This window comes from Talpa occidentalis, unplaced genomic scaffold (genome assembly GCF_014898055.3).
Source record: "Talpa occidentalis isolate TD23 unplaced genomic scaffold, MPIMG_talOcc4v2.1 talOcc4.15, whole genome shotgun sequence".
Taxonomy (NCBI): Eukaryota; Metazoa; Chordata; class Mammalia; order Eulipotyphla; family Talpidae; genus Talpa; species Talpa occidentalis.
The window spans coordinates 84,725,630-84,749,428 of NW_023601543.1; the positions used below are offsets into that span (position 1 = coordinate 84,725,630).

At 46.6% G+C, this 23,799-nt stretch overlaps 1 protein-coding gene and 1 pseudogene across 1 annotated transcript in view; one reads left to right on the forward strand and one right to left on the reverse strand.

Annotated features, from left to right (window-relative positions):
• The window catches only part of FRMPD4 (FERM and PDZ domain containing 4), a 701,451-nt gene extending 689,272 nt beyond the window's left edge, over window positions 1–12,179 (reverse strand). The window contains exon 1 of the mRNA XM_054695851.1: window positions 12,143–12,179. The gene's annotated coding sequence lies outside the window, so the exon portion shown is untranslated. The remainder of the gene's footprint in view (window positions 1–12,142) is intronic.
• Window positions 3,773–10,955, forward strand: LOC119245751 (dynein light chain roadblock-type 1-like; annotated as a pseudogene).
• Window positions 12,180–23,799: the final 11,620 nt, after the last annotated feature.

Genomic DNA, 23,799 nt, shown 5'->3' on the forward strand with positions numbered 1-23,799 from the left:
TGCGTCCACCCAGGAGAGAGATTCCTCAGAGCTATTTCAGATATGACCACAGATGTTCTTCAAGGCAGTGACATGAGACAGGCAGCACTGTTTTCTATTATCATCTCCCTCCCCAGCTCTTTCTTATTCCCCAGGAGCTTTGGGAGAAAATCTCAGAGGGACAACCAGGCTCGGCAGGGCGAGCATGAGTGAGGTGGCCTCTGCCTCAAGTGCAAGCAACCCCAGGGCTCTCCTGCTGTGAGAGCGTCTTCGCCAAGCACCCTCCCATTCCTTTCCGTGCTGGTGAGTCAGCCAGCGACTAGGTGCAGCACACTTGCCACGCTAAACCCATCACTGGGGGACTGTGCTCCTCCGTGGCTCCACATTACAGACAGTGCCCTGCCCGGATGGCCGTGTGAGCTGCCACACAGCTCAGGAACCCCAGTCGGCGGGCCATGACCTACAGACCAGAGGGGAGGGCGGCTCCAGCACCTGTCCCACTGTGACCAACTTGATAGACTGAACCTTCATATAAGAATTCAGTCTTTGACAACAAAGGGTGCCGGCTCGAAAGAAAGATCTTGAAAATGACTGGAGATATCACAGGCCCTGGTGGTGGGCAATACTTGGTCTCTGGGAGACAGACCTGGGTTCGGATTCCTGCTTTGCCCTCATTCGCTGCACGTCACTGTGCTCTGTGCCCGGCCTCTCTGCCAGCTCGGCAGAGCACAGGCCCCCCGAGAGCGGCTGGCAGCTCAGATGAGCACGTGTGGGGCGCTCTGGCCCAGCAGGTGCTAAACAATGGCGGTTCACCCCCTCCCCACTGTTTTTGAACAAGCCCCAGCCAAACTGCACAGCAGACATTTTAGGGGGCACTTAGCCAGGATTTGGTTCTTGACCTTGCCGCTAAGCTTCTAAAATCTCTTGCCAGATAATTCAGGCCTGGTTTGTTCTCCCGGTGCAAGGGATTAAACAGAAGTCATGATGGTCTTAAAATTACCTCTTGCTTCTCAGTGGAAAAATCCCAATTTTGACTGAAAAAAGAAAAAAAAAACAGTGAGAAAAATGACGGAGCCAAGATCTGGATCCCACCTTTTCTCATTTTCATCCCCAAGAGGTAAGAAGAGCCAGACCTGACCACAGAAATAGAAACTGACCAAATGTATGGTGTGATTGCCATAGAAGACCTGTCCCTGGAAAGGGGCAAGGGGCTGGGTTTATAAACTGGCTCGTGCTCACCTCTCAAACACACATGAAAACTTTTTGCACTTAATGATGATCGTTGGTTGTTTTAATTTAAAAATAAGAGTATAAGTTGGGAGCAAGTTGAGAGCCTACTAAAAACAAAGCAGAATCAATAGGGTGCTGCAAAACTATGAAGGAAGTATGAAAAGCTCTGTCTGAAAGTGAACTAGAATTCACGTTTGAAACTGCACGATATGTGTACGTGTGTGCGTGTGCAGAGACAGAGAGGTAGGTAAATGGGCACACACAATTAAAAGGAAATTAGGGGGCCTCCCTGGTGATGCAAGGGGTTAAGACGCAGCACTATGAAGCTACCTGCAGCCACTGCAGCACGAGTTCCATCCCCGGCCAGGGAGCTACCCACATGGCGCAGCAGACCTCTCCTGTCTCCCCGCTGCTCCCCTCAGCAGTGTTTTCCATCAGTCTGCCTGTTCTGTTCCCCACTCTGTCTCTGGGGAATCCTCTCACCCCCCCATGCCTCTGGCCTGTACCCCAGTTCTTGTATGCATAAATAAAATCTTTAAAAAAAAGGAAATTAGGGTGCAAGAGTGACTCAGGAACCCACCCCCCACAACCACAGCCAGATGACCTGCACTGACACCCCACTAGGATCACATTTCTGTCAGAAAGATACTAACACGCCTCTTCCTCCAGTGAGAGAGGCCTCTCCTAAACTCAGCCTCCCCTGGGCCCATCGGCTCCCTTCCTGCGACAGAAGGACCCCAAGTTCCCATGTACCAGTTCTGGGTAGCGGGCATTTTGGACAACCCCTATCAACAGTTGGCAATCAAATCTAGACTTCCCAGTGCCAAGTCTGGATCATTTCCCCCTCGACACAGGCACTGTGACACGTGTTAAGAACAAAGACTCTCAAGGGGCGGGGTGACCCCCACAGATGCACAACAAAGAGCCTTGACCTGATCTTGCCTTTCCGCCAAATACTGAGCAGGTGGCGTGACCGCACCTCTTCTCCTGCCAGTCCTGACTTTATGAGCCTGCCCTTTCCTTGTAGGTCCACTCCGTACCTCCTATTGAAGGAGGGAGTTGGAAATGGGTACAGTCAGCTAGGAACAGTGTGTTCCGTGCCCCAAGTTCATTTATCAGCCTGACTGAGAAACAATCGCAGACCAGGAGGGTGCCCTCCCCCTTCCGAGTCAATAAAAAATGGAATGTTCAGAGCACCAACATAATAGCTCAATAGCAATGGACCAAAGCTGGTTTCAGAAAATGAGGCTGGATAACGCAGGAAAACTCAGTGGGCCCTGGCAGGAGACCCCCATGGGCCAGCCCAGCCAATCAGCAAGAGACGCAGTGCAGAGACACCAACAGCCAAATCGCCACTCCTTGCTCGCTGTACCCATGTAAGCACCTGCTTCTCCCCACTTCAATGGCTGCTCACTCAGGACCCCTCTCTGCTGGGAGGGCTTTCCTGGCCTTCCTCTGGTCTATTAATACATCTCTTGCTTTTCTGCAACTTTGGTCTCGGCATTGAGTTCTTTACTCACTGCAGACAAGGACCAAGCAAGAGCCCACCGGTGTCCTCGGGCTCCAAACCCGCTCCCAGAGTGCCCAGATTCATCACCATGGGATGCACAGTCTATCCCGAATCCTGATGCCCGAGCTGCAGTCGGCCAAGGAAGCAGCTGCTGAAGCACTGGTGGGGTCGTGTCAGGGCTTGGGGTGTGGGCAAAGGCTGTTTTCTTCTTTCTACATTTCTGACTTTGCATTTTCTGCCTTATCTTTAGAGTGGAGGCGGGTTAATTTTTGTGAACTTATAATGAGCTGAACTGGACACCACCCGGATGGTGGCCTCTCAGATGAAACAAACCTACTTGGTGACTTGGTCTGGAGTGAACTACTGATTCCTTTAAAGATGTAATCTCTGATATACCAATATGAAAGGAAATCTAATCTCTACTCTCAATTGATCACCCCAAATGTTGTAAAAAAGAAAGTCATGCACATCTCTTTAATTTAGAGGATGACAGTCTCTTTTCCAAAATATTCTTTCTTTGAAAATGTCTTGTTGTATCTTTACAAGGTTGCTTTCCCTCCAGGACTTTCGCGGAAAGCTATTCTTGGGAGAAACAATAAATCAAGCTAAATAAAATATGGCCTTAAAAAGGACTTACGCTTCCATTTACGAGAATGGATAGTGGCAGTCAATGAATCAAAGTCACCTCATTTAATTCATCGTCCTAACAAGGGTGTTCATCTGGCTCCCCAGCCTACAGGAAATACAAGCAGCAAGCCGGGAGAGGGTGGAGAGACAAAGTTTGTAGTCTAGACTGCGAGGCGGCCCTGGGCAGACACAAACAAATGCCTGCCTGACTCAGCGGGCAGGAAAGAGGCATCGAGAGAGAGCTTATAAGCAGATGTAAGAAAAATTCTGACAAAATGTGTGAGGTACCATTGGACCAGACAAATAAAACTGAGTTTTTGGTTTTGTTTTATGCACAGCACCCGGCACAAGCAGGCACTGCACACAGGCTGCTGTGTGAAAACTGAGCGGGTAAACCATCCAGACCCCTGGCAGGAATGTGGCAAGATGGCGCCGCCGGTCCTGCTGGTGCCAGTAGAATCTCTATTATCTCTCTTGCAGTGATTTAGAAATGTGCATCACGCCTTAAAAATGCCCATAACTTTGAATCCAGCAATAATAGCTTTAGGAATCTGAGCTAACAAAATAATCAATGTCATAAAAAGCCTTAAGCAAAAGTAGTTTCAATTGGTAGGCAACCAACTGTACCTCCGACTAATCAAATAATTGTTGAAGGAAATTTCTCTTTACAGATGTCATGCAGCTCATACATACCGAAAGAACCTGAAGAGCACTAAATTGGTCATCTTCTGTGATAACAAATGACTGCAGAACACAGGGGCTTAGAACAACCGTTTCTGTGGGTCAAAAACTCAGTAGAGGCTGAGCTAGGGGTTATGGCTCCAAATCTTTCAGGAGGTGCTATCTAGACACCAGATGGGGCGCAGCCACCAGAGGCTTGACATCTGTGCCAACTCACAAGGTTCAGTTCCTCACAAGCTCCCCAGGACAGGGCTGCTGGCTTTGCTCACAGCGAGTGACCCAAGAGAGAGAGGGCCAGCAGCTACACTGCCTTTGATCACCTCACCTTGATACTATCACTCCTCCCATGTCATGCAGACCATTCCTGACACATGCACTAGACCATCACATAAGGGCGTGAAAACCAGGAGGCAGGGAGCACAGGGTGGGGGGCTGTCTTAGAGACTAGTTATTGTGAACCCCATTTGTTGGCCCCAGTGAATTAATGGATCTGTGTTGTAATCATAAATGGCAACTGATATCACAGCATATATTATTTTGTACATTGCAATAAGGTTGACATTTAAGTGCCAGACCTCACTTCAGTCCATTCTTTAATTATGTTGATATAATAGCAATTACCAGTCACCTGTTTATACTTCATTTTGTCCAACATTTTTAAATGCTTCTATTTGTAAAATTACTTTTACATGATATGATACCTGGAATTTGCTTCAAAATAACATGAAAGCAGTATAAGCAGGTAAAAGTATGGATAAAACTAAACTGGCTATCAATGACGATTGAGGCTGATGACCCTTAGCTGGGTCAATTTTTCCTATGAGATCAACTTTTGTATACTTTCAACATTTCTCATAATAAAAAGTTTAAAAAATAAAGCATCTTATATATTACTTATAGATTTAAGTCAAACTTTAAAAAAAACACTGAATTTGGGGCCTCCCCTGGTGGCGCAGCGGTTGAGCACTGGGCTACGAAGCTGCCCGCAGCCTCTGCAGGGCCAGTTCGATCCCCGGCCACCGGCGAGGGCCCCACATGGCGCGCAGACCTCTCCTGCCGCCCGCTGCTCCCCTCAGCAGTGTACTTCGGTCCTTATGCCTGTTCTGCTCCCCGCTCTGGCTCTGGTGAATTCTCTCACCCTCCCGCGCTTCTGACTGTACCCAGTGCTTGTATAAATACATAAATAAATCTTTAAAAAAAAAAACACTGAATTTGTAATTTTCATTTTAGTTGAAAAATCATCACACAATTTGTGTGTGTGTGTGTGTGTGTGTGTGCAACAGATACTGTGGAAAAATACGCAGTTTGTTTTACATTTGTGTTTTTGGAGTCTGTGTGGAAATGATCTCCGTATTAAACCAATGCAAAATGAGTATTTCAGAAACAGAGAGCAGTGCCCAAGTTAATTCACTTAATGGAATGCAATTTAGAACAGACTCCGTGTTGACAAATGGGCTGCAGAACAGCCAGCCATGAAAAATATGCTACCATCAGAAGGGCCCAGGATGGATGATCGTCAACCTGAAGCCAATAGGAGGCTCTGAAAGCACGTGACTGTTACCCACATTGACTGGAGGCCAAGGCACATTTCTAGCAAGTCCCACAAAAAGCACGTGATCGCCACTAACTCCCGGGCGTTATCTGTGTAATGCTGTCTTAAACAACTCCCTATTTTAAAGTGACTAAAATGTACTCAGACATTCTTTGGTTGACTTGATGGAAATACACGGCTCAGTCACCAACGCTTAAAACACAGTTTTTGCATCGCGTCATTCTTTTTAGTGTAGCCAGCTAATTCTGCAGTGCCTTTGCAGGAAAAAGATAGCCAATTTAGTTCCCTTAGATGTAGAAAATCCAGGAAATAGGACATATCCTTGAGAATATCTTTCTTAAGATTATTGCTTTCTTAAGATTATTGCTTACAATAAGACATTAAAGATAAAATAACGAGTTTAGAAGTATTGAACAGTCTATTGGAAGAATGTCTCAAAAGTATAAATTGGGAAGTGTCCACAGAAAAGCATTAGATGTTTCTATGAAGGCAATTAATCTGAAAAGTGAATGGCATGCTGTAAAGTGTTCATTTTCCACCTGCCAAGGCCCGATCCTTATGAGCTGGCAATTTACACAGTAATCTAGGAAATCGAAATGAAATAGCTGTCATTTCGAAGTCTTGAAAAAACTCATTACTGGCACTTTCAAACTACTTTGTGCCTTTTAGAGAATATAGGAAAAGGGGTATTTGTTTCAGAGTGGGTCCTTGGCTGCCCTCTCAAGCCTTGAATCACCAACATTAGCTATCAGCCTCACGAGCTCATTGAATGTCTCAATTTCAGGATCTCTAAAGAAGATATTTCAACAGATGGTGGAAAAGGAGAGGAACGAAGGAGAGGCTTCCGAAAGGAGGCTTACAGAAGCTAATCCGCTGCACGGTAACTTCATATATATATATAAAGTTCCAGTCAGCTGGCTGCTGGATGAAGTAGAGTAAAATCTGTGCAGTGCTGTGGACTGATTTTCCTCAAGGAAGCCTAAGAGAAAAATGGCTCCTCCCAGAGATCCAGGCTCAGTGGTGGGTTCTAGAAGCCGGGTGCCATCAAGTTGGCGGGGAGGCTGCCACCCTCAGGCTGGGTGCTCAGGGTTGAAGGGAAAAAATCAGGAAATGACAAGTTAGAAAGGAAGCGTCCGTTTGAATGGGCCCAAGAGGAAGATAAAACCTACTTCCAGACAAAGCTGTTAGGAATGACTCTGTTTCCATTCATCTTTGAAGTACTTCCTGGAACAACTCCAGGCAGGCACAGGTGGTGAGAGGAGGAATTTGCTGTGGCAGGAGTGGGAGGAGCTCAGGTGACAAGTGCTGCTCCAGGGAGATACATACATTTCCCCTCTAAAGTACCTCCCCTGTTATCTGCCTTTGGCCACCCAACAGCCAATACTATTTTGATCCAACATGAGAGGTGTGAACTGGGCTATACAGAGGAGCTAAACAAATCCCTTCACACTTAGAAAACAGGCATTTAGGAAAGCCCCTCTCCTGGGAGGTGTGGCTTTTCTTCCTCGCCTTCACACACCACTCTCTGCAAATCTCCCCAGAGCCTGGCACTACGCCTGAGGCTCTCGCCCTCTGCAGCCCAGGGTAACAACCTGGCCAGGTGGCAAGCTGGAAAATAGGACCTCAGAACAACAAAAGGCAGCATTTTCACTTCAGCTCTTCCAGGCTGGTGGTGCCAGTCAGTCCCTGAGACCACAAAGCCCAGCGTGCTGGCAGCAAAAGCGTTCTAGTCTGGTGTCTCATTTACAGGTAGAAAACTATGTTAACCAAGAATGAAATCATAGAGAACTATCTGAGAGCTGGAAAGGGCGATAACATGACTATGATTCTGATAAACATTTAAAATATTTGCTTTTCGATAGACTGCATATTGTTCAGCTTTTTTATTTTGATTAAAAAGAAACATCTTTGGCTTTAATGTCCGCCATCTTGCAGCAATGAGAAGAATGATGTATTTGATTTATATAACGCATATTCACAAAAATAAATGAAAATAAGTATCTTTGATGCTGAAGATGCAAATTATTTTCCCCTGGTTCTCACATACTTTCAGATGATATGCATAATGATAAAAATGCATACATTGTGCAAAAATGAAAAATGATGTAAAAATATATAAAATAAAAAACTTTACAACTTCCTGTGATGTATGGACCCACGTGGATGGGAAATAAAAACTATGACCTCGTAGAGCAGTAATGTATCACGGACGCAATACGACATGTCACGGGTTTACAAAAAGGCGCAGAGATCAAAAAAAATCTCCATCGCAATAAAAAGTGGTCAAGAGGGTTTTGAAATCATGATTTCCCCTTTCCTTCATCATTAAGAATCCAAGAACTCAAATATTTGGAGTCAAGAGAACATAAAGCAGTAAATGGATTTTGAAAATACCAACTTTCCCACTGTTTGCCTTTTGCTTACCAAGTAGGATTTCACATAATCAAATCCCCTTCCTCTGAGGACAGCGGACGATTCTGTTGCATCGAGCAGGCAACGGTAACAAGGTAAGGAGGAAGGAGGCGTGCACAGCACTCCCAGATGGGAAGAGAGCCCACATGGTGCTCTGCTGGAGGCTACTGGCCTGACCAAAAGGAGAGTGCAAGTTCCCTGCATAGTCGTGACTGTGTTCGCTTCAGGTAGCTTCGGAGAGTTTATGTGGGTATTCTCCTGCTTACGTCATTAATTTTAACTCCCTTCAGAATGCAGGAAAAGCACTACTTCTCCAGATAGGAAGGCAGCAAAATACAGTCCACAGAACAGTCCTGATCACCACCTCTTATTTCTTTTTGGTTAAGAAAGTTGCATTGGAACCCTGCTTGGCCTATTCACTGACCTCTTGTCTGTGGCTGCTTTTATGCTATAATGGTGGGGGCTGAGTGGTGGTGGCAGAGAGTGTATGGCCCACAAGGCCTAAATTATTTATTACCTGCTAATGCACTAGACGCTTAATTATTTATCCTATCTCTATGGCACAATAAATACCAAGTATGTAAAATTTCAATACCCAGTGTGCCATTATTCTGAATGTAATTAATGGCATTTACATTATGTTTTAGGAGATTGTCTGCAGGTACAGCTGCCAACCTGCCCCCCCCACCCCTTCGCTGTGTTGCACTCTGCTCTGGCCATCAAGACATGGAGTTTGCTTTCTCTCCCCTTGACCTGCTTTGGATAGCAGAGTAAGGCAGAAGATGGCAGGAAACTTCTCTTTGGCACCTGGAGTCACCACGTGAAAGGGCTGTCTCCCTACTGGGGCAAGAGCGCCCAAAAGACCCCAGACACAGGAGGCACCCCAGCTGTGGTGACAGTCTTCAGTGAGGCCATCTTGGACGTCCCAGCCGCAGCGGCAGCCAATTCCCAGCTGAATGCAGCCCAGGAGAGGCCACACCTAGCCCCAGGGAGCTGGAGAGGGGATGAGGAGGAGTGGATGTTTTAAACCACCAAGTTACATCATCATGCAGCAGTAAATGACTCAACTTAAGGTTTTGATGGTCCATTTAGCATTTCAAAACTTTAAGATATTTAAAAAGAGTTCAAAAATAAGCCAACTCCATCATTTTCTTTTATAGCTAAAAAAACCAGAAACAACATTCATTCAGATGACAGGCAGGCAGACTGGATAAAAAATGCCTCTCCGACACTGCAGGTAAGGCACGGAGAACTACCTAAGAAAGAACGAAATCGCCCATAACAGCAATAAGACACAAGACAAATCCATACTCTAAAATCCAGAGAGATTCTTTTTTTAAATCCACTGTCTCAGTGTCAGGGGTTTCAGAATCTCGTATTTGGAGAAAAACATTTTCCTATTCTATTTGTCTTATTAAACAGAAACAGGGCAGAAGACAGACTTCACGGAAACTAAAAATATAGTTGTTGAATTTAAGTCCACTGGTGAGCAGCAACTTGCAACTGACTAGTGGTAAAAGGACTGGAGTTGACAAAGGAGAAAATGGTTAGGGAGAGGAAAACAATGACAAAGAAATTGATACAGACACAAGAGCTGAAGTCCCCTTGGAATCATGGAAACTTGGAGCCGGGGATTACATTTCCCATGGACGCAGAAAAAGGGCTTGGGCAAATTTAACTTAGATCTCAAAGCACAGAGCAACTTCTGCTAACCACTGAAACACACGTGCCTCAAAATGCAGAGTAGGGAGAGACAACTCCAAAGGGATTATGGCAACTAGGGGTGGCTGTGCGATAGGGATGATTTCTTCCTTCATATTTTTATTTATGCTTTTTTTAAGGTTTATTTATGCATACAAGAGCTGGGGTGTAGGCAAGAGGTGTGGGGGTGGGGGAATGAGAGTATTCACCAGAAACAGAGCACGGAGAACAGGCAGATGTACTAAAACACACTGCTGAGGGGAGCAGGGGGCGAGGCGGGAGAGGTCTGCTGTGCCATGTGGGTAGCTCCCTGGCCAGGGATCAAACTCATGCTGCAGTAGTGCTGAGACGTAATCCCATGCACCACAGAGAGGCCCTTTATTTATGCTTTGATGTGTCTGTGCCTTTCAGTTTTTGACTTTTATTTTTCAGCCTGAAAGTTTTAGTACCATGTGATCTTAAAAGAAATGGGGGGGCATTTGCAGTGGCATGGATGGGCCTAGATGGTATCATGTTTACTGAAATAAGTCATAAGGAGAAAGACGTACACCGCATGATCCCACTCATTTCTATGACCTAGAGGGAACTAACGGATGAACTAAATGAAACAAAAACTTTGGGGCAATAAAAGAAACGGGGGTGGTTTGGTTTACAAATAATAATAATTACCTTAACTTTTTAAAAATACCTTTTTCAACACTCTCTACCATTACAACATGACAGCAGCCACAGACAAGATTAGGCTAAACAAAATATTATCGAGACGAATTTCACTAATTTCTTTCTCCTTTTCCTAATGTGGTGCTAGAATGGTAGTAAGCAAATGGGCGTCAATATAGCCCAATAAACCTTTACTTTTAAAAGAAGACAGTAGCTCAGAGTTTACAGACCCCTGGAAGACAAAAAACTCTAAGGAGGGAAAAGTACCAGGCTGGGGCCGAATGCTGGTGACACCATGGTGTCTGTTCCTCTGAGAAAGCAGAGGTAGAGGTGACACTGAAGTGACTTCAGAGCCAAAGGGAGCGGAGGGCATCACTGTGGCAAACGCAGAAGGCACTGCCATCAAGCTCACCATGGATAATGCCACTGCCACACAGTGCATGGACCTTATGTACAACTTCATCTCGAGGGCCGGGCACTGTGCATGAAATTGACCCCCAGAATGACCTCACCTTCCTGTGAATTGGCTCCAAGAAAAATTACATGATGGTTGCACCAGATAAAGACTATTTCCTGACTGTGATTCAGAATCCAACTGAATAAGCCACTCTCTTGGCTGCCTGTGTCTTTCCTTAATTTAATGCTTCCTGCAAGAATTATAGTGCTAATCATGTCAACCAGCTGGCTCGTGGAAACCACCTTAGAGCCCAATCAGACCAACTCAGAGACCAAGGGTGGACTGCAGATCCACCCACCCCACCAAACTCAGCCCTCTGCTGCCAGGCACCCCTGAGCTTCCAGGAGGTACTCTTTCCTCATGGCCAGGTTTTGGAGCAAGAGTTTATGAAAAGCCCACAGCCTGCTTCCTTCTGACCTTCAGTTCACTTTGTCAACCTTGGGAAAAGCTGTCTTTAACTAAAAATAACCAGAATGTAGACCAAAAAAAAAAACCCTATGGAGGGTCTCTCCCTGGCAGAGTTCCAATAACAACTGAGAGAGAGTCCGAGTAACACACAGAAGATGGATGTGTCTGACTGTCACATGTTCAGATACAGGTTTCCCCTGCTATCCAAAAGTAGAGTGAGTCTATGAAACCTTTCGTATGCCAAAATGTCATCAATGTAAGAAGAAATTACCATCCATTTATATAGACAAATGTTTCAATGTAACCAGATCTAAAACATAACCTACCAGACCACACCAAATGACACATAAAAACTCAAAAAACACGACCATATAGTAAAAGCAGGAATGATCTGATAAATACACCGTCTGTATAAAATAGTTCCCAGGACAGGAGCTTGGCAGGGCCACTCTTGCTGCTTGGGGTATGTGCTGTCTCTAAAATGGCTGCTGTAAAACCAAAGCTGAACATTGTTTCAGCTTTTTCCCCTTTTGTCATAAAAGTGAAAATACTCTGGACTTCTTTCAGTTAGTAAAAACAGGTGCTAATGACGGTTTTTCATAACAGCCAATTTGTATAACAGAGCTTTTGAAAAGCAGGGGATACCTAAATTCCATCGCTTCGGAGACATCTGGGGTGATGCAAGTTCAAGCCTCCTTCAAAAGGGCAAACCTCCCTTAACTGATAGAGGCTATGGTCCCTTTATCCCTCAGCTTCTTAGCCCCTAAAACGTGGTCTCCTCCATTGCCTACACACCCTCACCAGTACGCTAAAGAGCAAATGCCATCAGCACTCCTGATCAGATGTAGCGCCAGGAGGGGACACGGAGCACAGTCTCTATGACCCGAGCAGACGGGGTCAAGGAGAAGTCCTTTTGCAGACTTACTGGGATTTACCAGGTACACGGCAGGCAGGGGTGTCAGGGGGCTGGGAGGCTGGCAGGCCTCCCAGACCCCAGGGAATCTTCACTCTTTTCTGGGCTCTCAGGAGTTCTCTCGTGGCCTTTACTTCTCAGCTCCTTTCACTCTCTTATGTTCTGCTCTCTTGCTCTGCTGGCGTCCCCGTGATGCCGCCCTTATAAGCCCAGTCTCTCAGCCCAGGTGTACCCACTTATGCATGGCCATACCCCACTCCAGGTGCCCACAATCAGGCATGCCTTCAGGACCGCAGGGATCCAAAATCATTCCCAATGGTGGGAGGGCAGAAAAGCCTGATAATCACTTACCCTACAATACACTAAGCAAAAATTCTGGATGCTCAGAACCCATGGGCAGCCCCCCTCAACATTTCATATGTTTTACTAAGATCTAAAGTGTCAGATATCCTAGAGGGAAAATAAAAACAGCATCTGGCTTACCTGTACTCATGAGGACGGGATCTGCAGGAAATCGCTCGGGCTAGCTCCTTGAGATAAGGAAAACCAGAGGCTCTAGGGGAAATGTCATCCCAAAAGCTTTTGGGCATGGTGTAAGGCAGGATGGCCACGGAGCAGGATCTATATGACCCGAGCAGATGGGGTAAAGGCAGAGTCCTGGAGCCCTCAGTGGCTTTTCAGGCTTTTATTAAGATTTACCAGGCACACGGCAGGCAGGGGTGACGGTGGGCCAGGAGGCTGGCAGGCCTCCCAGCCCCCAGCAAGTCTTCACTCTTTCTGGGCTCTCCAGTTTTCCCTGGTGGTCTCTGCTCTCTGCTTCTCATGGTTCTGCTGGCGTCCCCGTGATGCCGCCCTTACAAGCCCAGTCTCTCAGCCCAGGTGTACCCACTTACGCATGCCCACACCCTATTCCACGTGCCCGCCATCAGAAATGCATTCAGGACCACAAGGATCCATCATCAACCCTAATGGCGGGAGGTCAGAAAAGCCTGAAAATCACTTACCCTACACATGGGAACCAAAGGTCCAGGTTTTGAAGAAAGTATTAGAATAAGTGAGGTCGGGCAGGGCTTCAGGGGAGCGCAGATGAGTACCCAGGGCCTCCCTCTGATGTGGCCATCCAGGGCACTTCCCCAGAGAACCCCAGGCCTCCCACTCACAGGGCCATCCGGGCACTTCCCCAGGTCAGGTTGAGCAGCCCCCGGTGAAGTCTCCTCCAAGAAACAGCGAACAAGCAGACTGTCTGAAAAGTCCCAAAGCCATTGAAGAAACCAGACAAGTCAAGAAGCTTCAAAACAGACGATGGGCCCTGATTTTAAAGTTGATTTGGTTCAAACTCTCAAAGCCTGCATAATTCAATGTCGACAAATTAGAAGTCTGGAAATGAAGACACAGGAAGTTACAGGAATCTTTTCAGAAAGCTAAATCCAAACCAGAATTTCCAGTGGCAAGATCTGAGGATCAGTAGCCCCTGACAATTCTGGTGCAATCTGCCTTGGGAAGCCCTGAATTCAAGAGTTAAATGTGAAAATCAGCGAGACCGGGAATTCATGAACAACAGTCATATAGGAGAGGTTTTCTATCAGCAACAGAAACACACACACAACCAGGGAGAGTGTAAGTCACGATAATTTGTCTGGAAAGTAATTTGGCAAGTGTAACACGAACTTTAAAAATTGTTATAGGCAGCCACTCTCCTGCCTGCCTGGGACCATGCAGGCCTCTCTTCTGACAACCTGTCCCTTTCACGGGCAGCTCCTTCAGCCCGCTGTGTTTGTGCAAGCGTTCTGACTTCCCTCCCCTTCTTATAATAAACCTGCCTTTTGAATATATATATAAAAAAAAAAACTGCTTTGGGCCTCCCCGGTGGCGCAGCGGTTGAGCACGGGTTGCGAAGCTGCCCGCAGCCTCTGCAGCGCTGGTTCGATCCCCGGCTGCTCCACAGCCACTGGAGGAGGGTCCCACATGGCGCAGACCTCTCCTGCTGCCCGCTGCTCCCCTCAGCAGTGTACCTCGGTCCTTCTGCCTGCTCTGCTCCCTGCTCTGGTGAATCCTCTCACCCTCCAGCGCTTCTGACTGTACCCAGTGCTTGTATAAATAAATAAATAAATCTTTAAAAAAAAAAAAAACTGCTTGTAGGCATTGCTACCTGTGGAGAAGGGTGAGCTGCTGCTCAGCTGCTGCTGGGACCAGAGGATTAGAGAAGGGGTTCAGGACTAAGGCTCCCACCTCTGAGGAGGGCGGCACCTCCCAGGCCGCTGCTTCTGGATGTGCTGCAGGAAGGTGCAGGCTGCAACCAGCAGCTGCCACCAGGATGGGGTGCCATTGCACCCGAGGTCGGGAAAGCCAGGCAGCAGGAAGCAGCACCGCGTTCCTTCCTCTGTCTCCCCTCTCCAGTGCCCTCTGCTGGCAGACACGGGAAACAAGTCAGCACAGGAAAAGGCTTACAGTCCCAACTTCAGAAAAACAGGGCAGCTGAGTGCAGTGGATTTAGAGCTGTCAGAGCGTCACTGCAAAACTGGCAACACCTGAAACCTCTTTATCAAATTTCCCTCAAGCGTACAAAAATGTACCGGCTACTTCCAAAACCAGAGCCTTGATTTCCAAGACTTAGAGGACAGAACTCAAAGCCTAGCATCAGATGATCCTTTTAGAACGATTTCTGCAAACAGGATTTTTGCTTCATTGGTATTATTATTGTAGGACTCATTTTAAGCAAGAGTTTGTGATTGATCTGGCTTGAAAGTTTTGAGGACTAGGATACAGTTTTCCAATAGCTCTATATCTCCTCGTTTTTCTGTAAAAATGCATGATAGAGTATTATTTCTACAAATCAGCAAACCTTATCACCGGTTACACTAATTGTAAACTGAGAGCAGCTGCATTACAGAGCATCTAGAATGGAACCTGGCATAAAGCGAAGCACCCCGGGCAGCCCTCAGATACGGTTACACTTTGCAAGCAATAGGGCCACGCTGACATCATCCTATGGTGATCAGCTGGCCTGGACTGAACTCAAAGGACAAAGGTGCATGCAATGGTTGTAGAAGAACATTTGTTATGAGAACAGGCTTCTTGCGTGCTCATTTATTTTTGACGGGGGTTGTGTAAACTCTAAGAGCATTTAGTTACTCCTTCAGCAATGACAGTGATTTTTCTCCTGTTTACAGAGAAAACTGTCTGACCCAGCCTTGGCCACACCCCGGTGCACTGATAGGGCTGTCTTCGTGTGGGGAAACTCCGATTTTGAACCCTGACCTCTCAATTGAGACAACCAAAACCAAACCAAACAACTGCTTTGTCTTATTGAATAATGAACCCCAAGACCTCTCATAAATCATCTAACGTGGCCTGTTTGGCCCATGCAACACAATATTTAAAATGTTCCCTGGATGACTGCAAGGGCAGGAAGACACGGAGCAGGTTTTCTGATCCAGCAGACGGGGGTAAAGGAGGGTCCTGGAGCCCTCAGTGGCTTTTCAGGCTTTTATTGGGATTTACCAGGTACGCGGCAGGCAGGGGGGCTGGGGGGCTGGGAGCCCAGTTTTCACTCTGTCTGGGCTCTCCGGTGTTCTCCGGTGGTCTCTGCTGCTCTCAAGGTTCTCCTTCTCTTCTCGTGGTTCTGCTGGCGTCCCCATGAGGCCACCCTTATAAGCCCAGTCTCTCAGCCCAGGTGAATCCCACCTACGCATGCCCGCACCCCACTCCAGGTGCCGCCATCAGGCATGCGTTCAGGACCGCAAGGATCCATCATCCATCATCCATCCTAATGGCGGGAGGGCAGAAAAGCCTGATACTTTACTTACCCTACAATGACCAATCACCTTCTTTCCCTAATGTCATCGATAGTTGCCCTTAAAACCAGTTAGCAGCAGACCTCCTGCCCCGCCTTTTACCACCAAACAGTTACTAATTTTACAACTTTTCTAATTTCTATGAGGATTTAAAGTAGCCCGGCTCAATACAGCAGAAAAACGTGTGGGGTACAGGGCGTGAGATGAATGAAGTCACGAGGAGAGTGTTTCACGGGGGCTTCAAGTTTTCATGCAGGTTTTCTTTCAGCTCTCTGTGCAGTAAATGGGTCCCACAAGACAACTGCCCTGAACGTTAACGCCCAGGAACTCTTGGAAAGCCGGTCCCTGCCTGGGATAACTTCCGACCTAGGAATATGCGACAAAGCGTGTGCCCAGCTATCACCACGCCGGGGGTAGCCAGAGGACTGGCGTGCAGCACGAGGCAGCATGGGCCCCGCGGGCAGTCTGGACTCACACTGCTCGGTGAGTTCTGGCAAACTGCGCTTCTAAGTGAAATGACCTATCATGAAACCAGGTCCTCAAATAATGTTTCATTCAGTGTCAACTGAGCTTGCTTTTCCCTCGTTAAAGCTAGAAGGAAAGAGGGCCTCCCTGGTGGCGCAAGGAGTAAGATGCAACCTAGCAAGCTGTCCGCAGCCTCTGCAGCACGAGCTTGAGCCCAGCCAGGGAGCTACCCACATGGTGCAGCAGACCTCTCCTGCCTCGCCCGCTGCTCCCCTCAGCAGTGTGTTTCAGTCAGTCTGCCTGTTCTGTTCCCCGCTCTGTCTCTGGTGAATCCTCTCACCCCCCACACCTCTGGCCTGTACCCCAGTTCTCGTATGCAGAAATAAATCTTTTTTAAAAAAGCTATAAGGAAAGAGGAGCCACTGTAGTAATAAAAGGGAAATTAGAAGCAATGTGAATATCTCACGGTGGGAAAGGTATGGATACAGGGTGTGACATGGCAGCTAAAGAGAGTAATTAAGTGTGTGTCTCTGTAAAAATACAAGTTGATGCATTAATGTATAGATACATCACATATGTAGATATTAAGCACATATATATGTATGCATGTGTATATGTGTGTGCAAATGTGCATCTACATATATGTAAAAACTATGATGAAAAGCACAAGAGCAGAAGTTCAATGTGTACAATGTGAGTCCACACTGCACCAAACTCAGCGGATTATTGCCTCTGGGAGAAGGGCAGGGGCTGAGATCCAAGTAATGCTAAAGGGAATTTCAGCCAAATAATGTCTTATTTATTTTCAATTTTTCAAATTTATTCATTAATGTGTACAAGAGCTGGGGTACAGGCCAGAGGTGTGGGGAGTGAGAGGATTCACCGGAGACAGAGTGGGGAACAGACCAGGCAGACTGACTGAAACACACTGCTGAGGGGAGCAGCGGGTGAGCCAGGAGAGGTCTGCAGTGCCATGTGGGTCACCTCCCCGGCTGGGAATTGAACTCGTACTGTAGTGGCTGCTGCAGTGGCTGCATCTCAATCCCTTGTGCCACCAGGGAGGTCCCTTATTTATTTTGAAAACAGCAGCTATAACCGTATGTTATAAGATATTAATAGTTGTTCATTTTATGGTAAAAATATTCTAATTGCCCTTCCTAGTTTTCTGCAAACTTTAAATTTCTTACCAAAGAAACCCACATCATGCTAGGTACAAGATCCCAAAGGTGTGTTGCAGTCTCCATTTTCTTCCTTGCTATCTAAGCAGGAGCAGGGGAAGGTACACATTTCTTTTGAGTAGCCGATGGCTTCCTAACATGCCAAAAAATCAGCATTTTCAGTGAAAGCAATGAAGTTTGAGCTTTTCTGTAAACAGCCACGAGGGCACACCGCAATGTTAGCCACCGCTGTCTAACAAGCCAGCCCAAAATGCAGTGGCTTAACATAATAAGCACTTGATCAACAATCTATGGGTCAACTGCGTGATCCTGCTACCCTGGGTGAGGCATGGCTGGTTTGGTCTGGCTTCTCTGTGCATCGCTAACAGGCTGGGGTTTAGCTGGTGTTAGATGGTTTTGCTGGTTGTTGGCTGGGGGTTGAGAATAACTAAGCAGTATGGCTCTCAGCATCCTGCAGGTTAGGTTTAGTTTGTTCACATCTCAACATGGTTCCAAGGAAGAGAAGGAAAGAGAGTCTCTTCTATGATATTGCCTTGGCCAAAGTAAGTCCCATGGCCAAAGCAAACTCAAAGGGAAGGAAAACAGACCCTACTTCTTGACAAGAGGAACTGCAAATTCACATGTCAAAGTTACATACATGGTGTGTGTGTGTGTGTGTGTGTAAAGATCTAGAAACATTTTCCAGTCCATCTGCCACACCATGGCCTCCTATAGTTCACCAAATTAACAGAGTTTCAATGCTATGGTTAAACTTTATGTGCTACAGAATATAAAAGACAAGACGACCTATCATATATCAAGAGAAAATCTTACTAGTTTTTCCCTCCAGTAGAGCATTTAGGATTTCAGCCTTTGTTTTATGTACTGCCCAAAACCCTTTAAACAGCCTTCATTCTCTGACACCAGTAGGTGTGTTTCTACACAGCACACAAATCATCTTACCCAAAATTATTTTCCGGATGATAATGGACAACTAATAGAGGTGGATGACCTGAAATTGTCTTAGAAGTCACCTTTGCAATCATGAAGATGGAGCAGTAAATAGAACCTGCAGGCTGGTGTAATTTGCCTGTGCCAAAGCAGATCTGCAAAATGACTTATTAAATCATTCCAATGAACGTTGTAAATCTGAGAGAGAAAAGTACAAATCAATAGAAAAACACAGTCCAGCACTTTACTACCTATGATTTTCACTACCTTTTGGAAGGATGAAGATTGATGTTGTAAAGAAATTCCAAAACATGAAGACCTGTAGAGATCTACCAGCTATGGCCTGCATTATTCTTAATTTGTGCTATTTTTGCTGCCACCACTAACCTCACTGTTCATTAAACTTTTTTGCTTGCATCATAGTACCAGTATATACTTGTTCCTTATGTTCTGCCACGTAGAAGAATCCAGAAGTCAAAGAAGTCTGAAGACCTATCAGCTTATGAAGAAAATGTCTGAAGACATAGGATTGAGTTTCTGATCTCCAGGCTGAGTGTGAAATCAGAGGAGCGAGAAAGGAACCGTGACCTACCTTGGACAATGATGTATCAAAAATGCCAAGCTAGAGAATCTGATTAAATAAACTTTCAGCTCCCCAAATGGCTTTTCATGCCATATTTTTGAGTTTTAGGAATAGTCACTCCCTAGACATTGACTACTGAGATATAATTGAGATATAATTCACACCCCAAACATTTTTGCCCTTTAAAAGTATACAATTCTGGGGCCTTCCTGGTGGCACAAGGAGGTTAAGACACAGCACTATGAAGCTATCCGCAGCCACTGCAGCACGAGTTCGATCCCTGGCCAGGGAGCTACCCACATGGTACAGCATACCTCTCCTGTCTCGCCCGCTGCTCCCCTCAGCCTGTTCTGCTCCCCACTCTGTCTCTGGTGAATCCTCTCACCCCCTGCACCTCTGGCCTACACCCCAGCTCTCGTATACATCAATAAATCTTTTTTTAAAAGTATACAATTCTGTGGTTTTTAGTCAATATACAAGGGGTGCAACCATGCCAACACGATTCCAGAAATTTCCATCACTCCAAAATGAAACTTTAGACATATTAGCAGTCATTTCCAATTCTGGTCACCAGAGACAGAATTAACCACAGGTATTCACATAAAAGCAGGTCCAGAATAATCTAGAAACACAGCTCTTGAAACCTAGAGTTGAGAGCCACTGAAGCCCACAGATGTGTGGTCGCCTGTCTTCCTGGCCCATGGAGTGTTGACTGAGGTACCCCAAGAGCTGACCCAAGTGTGAAGGCTACTGTGCCTCAGGAGGCTTGGCAGGCAGCCAGTGCACAATGGAGCGCTCTGAAGGGCTGTGGCAGAGTCGGGAGGGACTCTTGCTCTTGACCCACATTTTGCTGGGTCCACAGTTGTTTTCACACAGCATTTTAAAGACATTTTTTGCCACTGTCTTTTGTACTCGGGGCTGCTAACAACCAATATTCTTTTCCTCTCACACTCTCTCCTTGGGTGAGCTCAGTCCAGTGTTTACCGCCTGTGCTCTGTGACTTCACACTGCTCCTTCCTTCCTACCCAGTTACCCCTCCGGAGGTACAGCTTCCATCTCATGCAAGTTTCAAAGTCGTCTCCCTGCCTGCATCTCTGCAGCAGTGTTTGCTGAGTTCACAATCTTCCACCTTCCTCTCATCTCTTTTTAATCTAAATATCATCCACACTCTAGGTGAATGAAATTCAAAGTTCAGGAACCGAATTATGGCACCCTCCGAATCCACTGTCCTCAGGCAATGGAAAGTGTCCTCTAGAGATCTGCGTGAACTGACACTGTCTGTTGCGTTCCCGTCACCCCAGTCTCTCTGCTGTTTCTCCAGCAAAATCAAGAACACTCCCACTTCAGGACTATGGCCCTGGCTGCTCCCTCTGCTGGAAGGCACCTCCTGCAGGTTTTTATCAAATGTCATCAGTGAGTGAGTCCTCTCCACAGATCTTTTAAAACTACTTTTCCTAACCTTTTTTTGCTTGCATCATAATACCAGTATATACTTGTTCCTTATGTTCTGCCACGTAGAAGAACTGGGAAGTCAAAGAAGTTTGAAGACCTCTCAGCTTATGAAGAAAATGTCTGAAGACATTGGATTGAGTTTCTGATCTCCAGGCTGAGTGTGAACTCAGAGGAGTGAGAAAGGAACCTTTGACTTTGTGATTAAGATCTAGTAATTACCAATCCTTTCATTGGCATTCAGAATAGTTCAGTAATAACTGTTACCTTAGAACAAATAAAGCAGCTGTGTAATAAAAGTATAAGAAGGCACTATTGTGTCCATTTAAGTGGACCGTGATGATCCTTGGACATCAGTAACTGTGAGCGCCCCACCACCTTGAAGTTAATTTGTGACAGTGACTTGAGTTACTTCGGCCAGGTTTAGAGAAATCCATTTCCAGTACTCTCTGAATGCAGCTATGAATACCCTGTCCGTTTAGCATTTATTCTATTTTACAGTTCTAATTACACCCTCGTGACAAAGGATGTCAATGCCAAAACCAAGATCTTGTGTTAAATTCTTTAGGAAGCAAACATCCATAACATTTGTGAAGATGTGATTGGTAAAAGGTGTGATGTTGCAACTGAATCTGGGATGAACATTATTTCTGCTTTTGCAATCAGCCCTCAATTTTCAAAATTATGAAAGCAAACCCAGTTTAGATCTAGCTATAAAAATGATAAAGCCTTAAACGAAGAACTGCATATTTCTTTTAAGTCCAGAATCAACCAAATGGCCAAGCAGATGGAGATTTAAAACAGTACGAATTCTGGGGGACATGTGAGAAGAATGAAGAAGATGGAGAAAGTGAAAAGACTGCAGAAAATTATACCAAACTTCCCCTTACTCCCTTCCTCTGGCCCCGAGCACTCACCCTATGTTCTTGACACAACTTGGAAAAAATGGGGAGAAAAGAGCTTTAGAATGAAGAAAGACCTCAGTGTGAATCTGGTTCTGGCTTCTTACTAATCTGAATCCCACCTCTCGAGTCATACTCCCTCCTTGTACACACTCCTCGTTTCACAATGTAACAGGCAGAACCTCCTTGCGCAGCCGCCCTGAGAAGGAAAGGGTACAAGCGCGGAAAGCTCTGGAACTCCGGTCCCCGAGGTCCTACAGCCCATCCCCTCCAACAACGCCCTAAGGCCTCCCCACTCACAGTGCAGACCAAGGAGCAACCGCGCTGCTCTCTGCAGGAGCTCGTTAGAAATGCTGATTCTCGGGCCCCTCCCCAGACCTGTGACTCAGAACCGCAGTCTACCAAGTCTGCCCTGGCAGCGTGGGCAGCACGGCCTCCGGGGCCCCATGATTCGCTCCAGCGGCACGCGGCAGTGCTTAGGAGCCACCGTCCTCGGATTCTGGCTGCGCCAGGACAGGGCTGTGCTCTGGGGGCCGGGGTACCAGCGCCTCGTGCTAGCACGTCGGGGCGGGCCTCCTCGTGCACTGGCGGGCAGGGCGCGGCGCGGGCCAGGCCGACCTTCACCAGGACTTCCGCTCCGCTCCGGGGCGCTACTGACGCCAGAGGGAAACCCGACGCAGAAGGGTGGCCGCGGACACTTTCGCTTTCGGTTTAGAGACGTTGGCGAGGCAGCGAGTGGCGTGAACGGACGTCAGGGACGGCGCCCCTCCCCCCCCTCGGGCGACACGGAGACGCCATGTTCCTCGTGCCCCGAGGCCCACGGGCCCGCCGACTCCCGGCCCCAACCTTTCGGAGGCCCAGCGACGGACAGCACCTGGGCATGGGGCAGCCGTTGCCGCGAGCGATGGGAAGAAGGCGGCGGCCGCGTCTCTGGAAACGTCTCTGGGCTCCACGCGCCCTTCTGGTGACGATGAGAGAGAATCCGGGGACGAGGCCAGAGGCGATGCGCAGGCTGACTGCCGCACGCACGGGACGTAGCCCGGGGACGTACACGGGGACGTAGCCTGGCCACGTAGCGTGGTAACGTACACGGGGCCGTGTGTGGTCACTACGTACAGTGTCGTCAGCGCTTTGGGCAGAGGAATGATTCGCGTCTCGCAGGGACATCGTGAGATTTCATCTCGCTGCGCAGAGTGGCGGCGGATTGAAAATGTAACAAGTGGTTTGTCTTTGCAGCTGGTCAGCTAACGGTTTCCAACCCGCTTTGACCGCGGAAAGCGAAAGCACAGACGAGGAGAGACGACAGTAGCTTGAATGTGCACCAAGCACTTGTCCCAAATGAGTGTCTGCGAGAATTTGGTTCCAACCAAAGACAAGCAGAACCTACAGTAAAGAGGGGGCCTCTCTCCAATTGCACTGCTTAAAACCATTGTTTAAACTGCTCTATGGAGGCTTCCTTTCATTGAGGTGTACCCAGCATTGCCCCAAATTACTGCGTTTGATTTGTATCTGTTGAAACGCCCTTTCCCAAGGGATATCAAATCCCTTAACGCAGCTTGTAGATTCTGTAACTAGTGAATACTTATTAAACATGCCTAAACTGACATCTGCACACCAGTTAAAAAGAGAATTATCTGTCTTCTTGGACAATGGTAAGATTATTTTTGGAAAATTCTGCCACTTCTAGTTACATAATACTGTTGTAAAATAAGAACTGGTTAAAGTAACACACTTCCTTAATCTAGAACTTAAGGAAATGAATGGTGGTGGATGGCTGTGGAAATTCTCTTCCACCTGTTTGCCCACCACGGACCAGGCGTGCAGGGCCTCATCTGCACAGCCTGGACAGTTTCTGGCACCACAGTCACTGGTTGTCAGTAAACGTGCAGAGAAACTTACCTTTGACAAACCAAATCTTAGAGGCCAGAAGCCCCTGAGATACTAAAAAAAAAAAAAAAAAAAAGGCAAACCAGGCTAACTGCACTTGTTCAGATGTTTGGAGTTGACAGCAAAATCGAATGACAGACATCAGCTTCTGTAAATTGGTACTTTTTGCTTTTTTTGTGTGTACACTGTGCCATGGAATGATTTATAATCTACTGCTCAGAAGTGCTTTTTTTGTTCTTACATGGTTTTCCAAAGTCCTTGTATAAGAATCTGATCCAGAACTTACTGAAATGTATTCAATACACCTTTATATGACTATAACCCTTAAGAACTGCAAGATTTGGCAGTTTAGAGAAGTAACAATTTAAATGCTGACAAAAGGAGAATCATGTATAATTTTTATAAGACATTTAAGTCACATTTTTATTTTTTTTATCTTTTTTTTTTTTTAGATTTATTTATTTATTTATTTATACAAGCA